This window comes from Marmota marmota, unplaced genomic scaffold, assembly GCF_001458135.2.
Source record: "Marmota marmota marmota unplaced genomic scaffold, marMar, whole genome shotgun sequence".
In the NCBI taxonomy this organism is placed as follows: domain Eukaryota; kingdom Metazoa; phylum Chordata; class Mammalia; order Rodentia; family Sciuridae; genus Marmota; species Marmota marmota.
Window position 1 is genome coordinate 926403 of NW_026000223.1, and position 6265 is coordinate 932667.

At 37.4% G+C, this 6265-nt stretch overlaps 1 protein-coding gene across 1 annotated transcript in view; it reads right to left on the reverse strand.

The window, feature by feature from the left end:
- Tex15 (testis expressed 15, meiosis and synapsis associated) overlaps positions 1-653 on the reverse strand; it is an 89452-nt gene extending 88799 nt beyond the window's left edge. Inside the window, exon 1 of the mRNA XM_015501229.2 lies at positions 522-653. The gene's annotated coding sequence lies outside the window, so the exon portion shown is untranslated. The remainder of the gene's footprint in view (positions 1-521) is intronic.
- Between the last annotated feature and the right edge of the window lie 5612 nt (positions 654-6265).

Sequence of the window (6265 nt, forward strand, 5' to 3'; positions counted from 1 at the left end):
AACGCCCCGCGTGCTTGACACCGAGCAGCCAGACCCGAAGGTTCCGAGGGCGCCCCGCTGTCCCCGCCCACCAAGCGCCGAAACTCGAAGACACCGTGTCAAGGCCACTTCAAAGGACTGCACCCTCCAGCGGCAAATGGAAAAGTGACGCCCCCGCCGTGGCTCTTAGGGGTGCTCCGCAGGTGGCGGGGTGTGTGCGTGGGAACCGGGTGGTATTTCTCGCTCAGTGCTGGGGTGACGGGGCTGGCTCGTAGGCCCGCCTTAGGTACTAGTTTACGAAGCCCTGAAGCCCAACGCCTGAGGGAGCACACGGGAGGCTGAAGCGGGAGTATCCCAGGAGTTTGTCGCCAGCCTGTGCAACAGAACGAGATCCGCTCTCAAATTATAAGGGGGATGGGAGCTCAGAAGAAGAATCTCTGAACTTAATTATAATTCGCATTCTTCTATTATTCCCTCTAATTTATGAGAAACTTTGATAGCTTGTAAACTTTTTTCCCCTAGTCACCACATTCCCCACAAACCTTGAGTAGTAGTCTTTACCCTTTCAGGGCCTCTGAAGCTAATTGTTCCCAGCGAGCAGAACGACTCCCTCTACTTCCCTGGAAACTTCAGGAACAAAGCTGCCTCCCCAGGCCTCATGTGCATATGAAGTAGGCGGAGCCAAGAGGCGTTTCATTTGCGCATGCGCCACTCCACCTGCAGCAAAATGTCTACAAGGGGCGGCCTGGAAACCTGGAGTTGGGGGTTGGGTAGGAATAATCTGCATACTCCTTTTTAGTGTCCCTAGGTGAACTGGGTGTTCAGGGCATACTCCATGTGGATAAAGTAGACCTTCAGGGAACATTTTGTTGAATGTCTAAAATGAATGACGTACGCTTTCAACTCAAAGGGAGGCCTGGGTTGTCTACCCTAGTCAGAAGAGGGCATGCAAGCTTAAATAGGCCTCCAAGCCTTTTCAGTTTTTAGGAAGTAGCTATTCTGCTACATTTTGAGACAATTTTATAATTTAATTCCAAAGGACTTGGAAGTTTGGGGAGGTCTTTTATATTCCACTCTTAGTGGCCAACTCCCTTAGTTTAGGTTTCAGGCTGGAGCTAGCAACCAATAGTTTCAGAGATCCAAAGCACCATTTTTTTTTTCTAATTAGTTATACATGACAGTAGAATGAATTTTGACACATCATACATAAATGGAGTATAACTTCTCATTCTTCTAGTTGTACACGATGTAGAATTACACCTAATAATATAATGTAAACAGGGTAATGTCTGATTCATTTTACTATCCTTCCTACCCCTATACCCCCTCTCAATCCTCTCTGCTAATTCAAAGTACCTCTATTTTTCTCTAGCCACCCCTTCCCCTTATTGTGAATTAGCATCATGTATCGGAGAACGTTAGGTTTTGGTTTTTGGGATTGGCTTATTTCACTTGGCATGATATTCTCCAGCTCCACCCATTTATCAGCCAATACCATAAGTTCATTCTTCTTTAAGGCTGAGTAATATTCTATTGTGTATATGTAACCCATTTTCTTTATACATTCATCTGTTGGAGAGCATCTGGGTTGGTTCCATACTTTGGCTATTGTGAATTGAGCTGCTTATAAACATTGATTTGGCTATGACATTGTAAAAGACTCTTCTGCATTCAGCAAATTAATTCTACTTAGTAGCACAGCCCATTACAGTCTACTTTGAGGACCAATGTAGATCACTGAATCCAGATGCAGTCATTTAGACTTAATTTCACAATTGCTGACCTGAGAGTCTTCTTTCTCTATTGTGTGTGGGGCTGGTGCAGGGGGAGTGGTTAGGGCAAGAAACCCAGTAGATGCACAATTACATTTTTCAATAATTATTTTTAATAAGGCAAGTTTTAACACTATTTTACCACTTAAATGTAGCATGTCATGAGATACTGTTTAAAAAATTCACTCCATAGCAAAGTTTTATTCTGTATTTACCTGGATTGAAAGGGACAGTTTCAGGGATCTGTGAATATCATAAAAGGGTATGAAAATGGAAATGTTCTTTCACTCTCAAGTTCAGTTAGTGGGAAGAGAATACCTAACTTTCATCAGGTTTTAACATTCCCCCACCACCTACAAGAAAATTCACTAAGAACTAATTCATTTTTAATCCTATAAACTGTTGATAATTTTAAAAAACTTAATATCCAGTTTTACTCTATATGGCTTTTATTATTCCTGTAAATAATCTATTTTGACAATAAATAAAACGTCAAGATTTCTCATTTTTTTCTTCACTGACCATTATTCCTCTTTTAAACCTAAGAATCAGGGTATCTAGTAATGGTACTCCAAAGATTTTACCCCAAAGTTACATTATAAGAATTTCATAGCAACACTATTCATAATAGCCAGATATTGGGAACAACTTAAACATCCATCAACAAAAATTGTAGTTTATTCATCCACTGGAATATTATAAGCAATGTAAATAGAATAAACTACAGTTAATGGCGCGCGCGCACGAAAGAGAGAGAGAGAGAGAGAGAGAGAGAGAGAGAGAGAATGGATTTCAAAAGCAATATCGAAGGTAAGGAGTCAGAAAGAAAGGAACACATGTTGGGAGTTTCCATTTACATAAAGTTTAAAAGATAGGAAAACCTATGACCGGGAATGTAGCTCAGTGATAGAACACACAGCATGTGTGAGGCTCTGGGTTTGTTCCCTGGAGCAGCAAGACAAACACAACAACAACAAAAACCCTAGCAAACTTAAACTTATATTTAGGGAATGCACATTTATAAGGTTAAAGTGTAGAGAAAAGTGGAGTTATTTCTATGAAAGTTAGGATTGTGGTTACCTTTAAGAGGGAGGAAATTGTCATCAGTGTTTTTATAAGATTTTAGATCATTTTTGTTTTCTTTTTTGTGTTTTTCTGTAACTTTTAAACTTTCCACAATGAATATGTGTCATTTGTTTCTAGCAGGGAAAAACCAGATGTTATTTTAAAAAAATATAGCCATCCCACCTTGTCCAAGGTTTCACTTTTCTCAGTTTCAGTCACCCACAGTCAACATTGGTCTGAAAATATGATATGGAAAATTCCAGAAATGAACAATTTGTGAGTTTTAAATTACCCACCATTCTGAGTAGCATGATAAAATCTAGGACTGTCCTACCTCCTGCCTGAGTCATGATTATTTATTTGTCCAACATATACACACTATATGTTAACCACATGACATCATCACGGATTGATGATGGTGGATCATCCAAACATCAATAGAAGCCTAAGGCTGTGTCAAAATGCCTGTTATTCACTTCAGTTCATCTCATCATATAAGAAAGAAGCACTTCATCTCACATCATAAGAAGAGGGTTAAGTACAGCACAATAAGATATTTTGGGAGAGAGATAACATTTACATAAAGCTTATTATAGTATGTTATAATTGTTCTATTTCATCATTATCATTGTTGATCTCTTATTGTGCTTAAATTATAAAATTAAACTTTATCATAGGTACATATGGGCGTTAGCTTTTCATTGCTGTGACCAAAATACTTGAGAACTTAGAGGAGGGAAGGTTTATTTTGGCTCACAGTTCCTGAGGTTTAGTCTTGGGTCTACCAACTCCATTGCTCTAGGCTCAAGTAGAGGCAGAACACCATGGCAGAAGGGCATGGTAGAAGAACATGGCACCCAGGAAACAGAAAGAAGGGCTTTAGGGAAGATGACCTCTTCAAGGGACCCTCCCCCCCCCCAAATGAGCCACCTTCTCCAGCCACTCTCTACCTGCATACAGTTAACACCTAGTCACTCCATGCAAACTAGGAAGGACTGATTTAAGTTACAGCTCTCACAGTCCAATCATTTTACCTCTGAATATTCCTGCATTAACACAGGAGCTTTGGGGGACAACTCATGTCCAACCCATAACAGTATGTATAGGAAAAAACATAGCATATATGGATTTCAGTTCTATCTGTGGTTTCAGGAATCCATTGGAGGGCTTGGATTGTATCCCCTGTAGAAGGTGGAGAGTATTGTAAATAAAAGGACCAAGATAAAGTGCCAAAAGGAAACTGAAAAAAAAAAAGTTATTTCATGAACAACACTATAAAACTGTACCAAACCACTGAGACACATCCCCAGCCCTTTTCATTTTTATTTTGTGTTGAGAGCCACAACCAAGTCAAGATGGCACCTGGCATTTTGCCAGAAGGAGTGGTTGAGAAGTAACGCCAGCGAGCCATTAAGATGATGATAATTAAGCTGTGTATAATTATTAAGATAATGACTGATTGCTATAACTGGATGATGCTGGATTGGTGCAAGCTGTGTATTCAGTTGTGTATATAAACCTCTGCTGTCCGGCAATAAGGCGGCTCCTGCTACCTTGGGTGCCCGCTACTTTTGAGTTCTCACGGAGTTCCTGTTGAGTTCCTGTTGGTTCTCTTGGAGTTTCCGTGGAGTTCTGGAGAGTTCCCGTTGGGTTCTGGCAATAAAGTAGTTCCTATTTGAACCTACAAGTGGCTTGTGACCCCGGTTATTTGTGCCCAGCCAGACTGCGGCAATTTTGAGACAGGGTCTCACTAAGTTGCTTAGAGCCTCACTAAGTTGCTGAGGCTGGCCTCAAACTTGTAATTCTCTGTCTCAGCCTCCAGAGTCCCTGAGAAAACACTGTGCCCACTATTTATTTTATTCCTATTTTTTAAAATTCTGAAAGAAACATAATGACCTGCCATTTTTATTTTTTAAAACATTAATTTTCTATTCTTATTTTCTTAAAACTTTATTCTTTAATTATATTCTTGAATTGATTGCTTAGTTTATTTTCATTTAATTTCTCAAAAAAAAAAACTTTTTAAGACATGACTTTGCCTATGAGGTCATACAATGGCTTCAGCCTATGAGTTTTTATAAATAGTGTTTTCATTGTTATTTAAAATAGTTAGTATTTGCATTAATTTCTTTTTTTGTGTCAAGCGTCATTTTGGAAAAGACTTTTAAATTTTCAAGTGTTATAGAAAGGTATTTTTTCCTGTTCTCAACTTCCAGATTAATTATGAGGTGGTCAGAAACTGTGATCTTTCAATTTTTCTTTGAAGAATAGACTGGGGTTAATTTAATTGTGTTAATAGTCCCATTGTTTTGTGTAGCATATGAAATCTAGCATACACACATTTTATCTGTTTTATTGTTACATTATTCAAATAATTATTGTTTGCCTACTTCATCTTTTGTCTTTTGATCTTTCCAAGTGTAGAGAAATGTTTCAATCTATTTCTTCTTGAATTTGTAACCACTTTTTTGATATACCTGAGGCTAAATCATTTTTTGTGTATGTTGGATCTTTTATTAAATCTGTTTATCACATTTTAATGTTTTTTACCCTCCGTCAAAGTGTATTTTAACCAGTATTATTAATGCTATCCCCTTTTCTAGAATTTGCATTGTTTCTTTGACCAAACTTTTGCTTTTTAACTTTTTTGTCATTTAGTTTATAAGTGTTTATGTTAAACAATGTATAATTAGATGTCATTTCATTATTTAAAAGAAATGCAAAACCTGCATAGGTATAATTGACATTACTCATTTTGTTTTATGCTGCTTTTCATGCATCTGCTGTTTCTTTTGTTTCATATCTTTTGATATGGGGGTATATTTTCTTTTGTTTTCTTTTAGTGCTTTGTCAAGTATGAATATTTTTATGAACTATGAATATTTTTATGAGATTCTGGAAATCAAGGTCCAGGGATGTTAAGTAACTTGCCCAAAGTCACATAGCTATTACTTAATTAAATTGTATTTATTTTTTCCTATTGAGACATTTTATTCTCCACACAATGTACTTCATTTGCAATAATTTGAGAAATAAAGGGCTATATATAGAAATATACCTATATGGATATATAGAAAGATATATAGATAGACATAATATATATAGATATACAGAAAGATAAGTGTATATTTCTCTATTTAGCTATAATATACACAGATAGATAGAAAAACAAATTGTGAAATATGTCTAGAAGCAGACACCTATCTAAGTGGGTTTTAACCCAAAATGGCCTTGTATCAAGAAATATTGGTCTGGGGCTGGGGATGCAGCTTAGAGGTAAAAGCACTTACCTAGCATGTGCTAGATAACTGATATCTTTGAGTGGTTGTTACTTTACTGACAAGAAAGCTGACATTTAAAACTTTCTAGCAGCATCTTTGTATGGTGAGTGATAAAGAAGAATCACTTGAGTAGATTCTTCATAATTAAATAACAAATATATGCCCAGT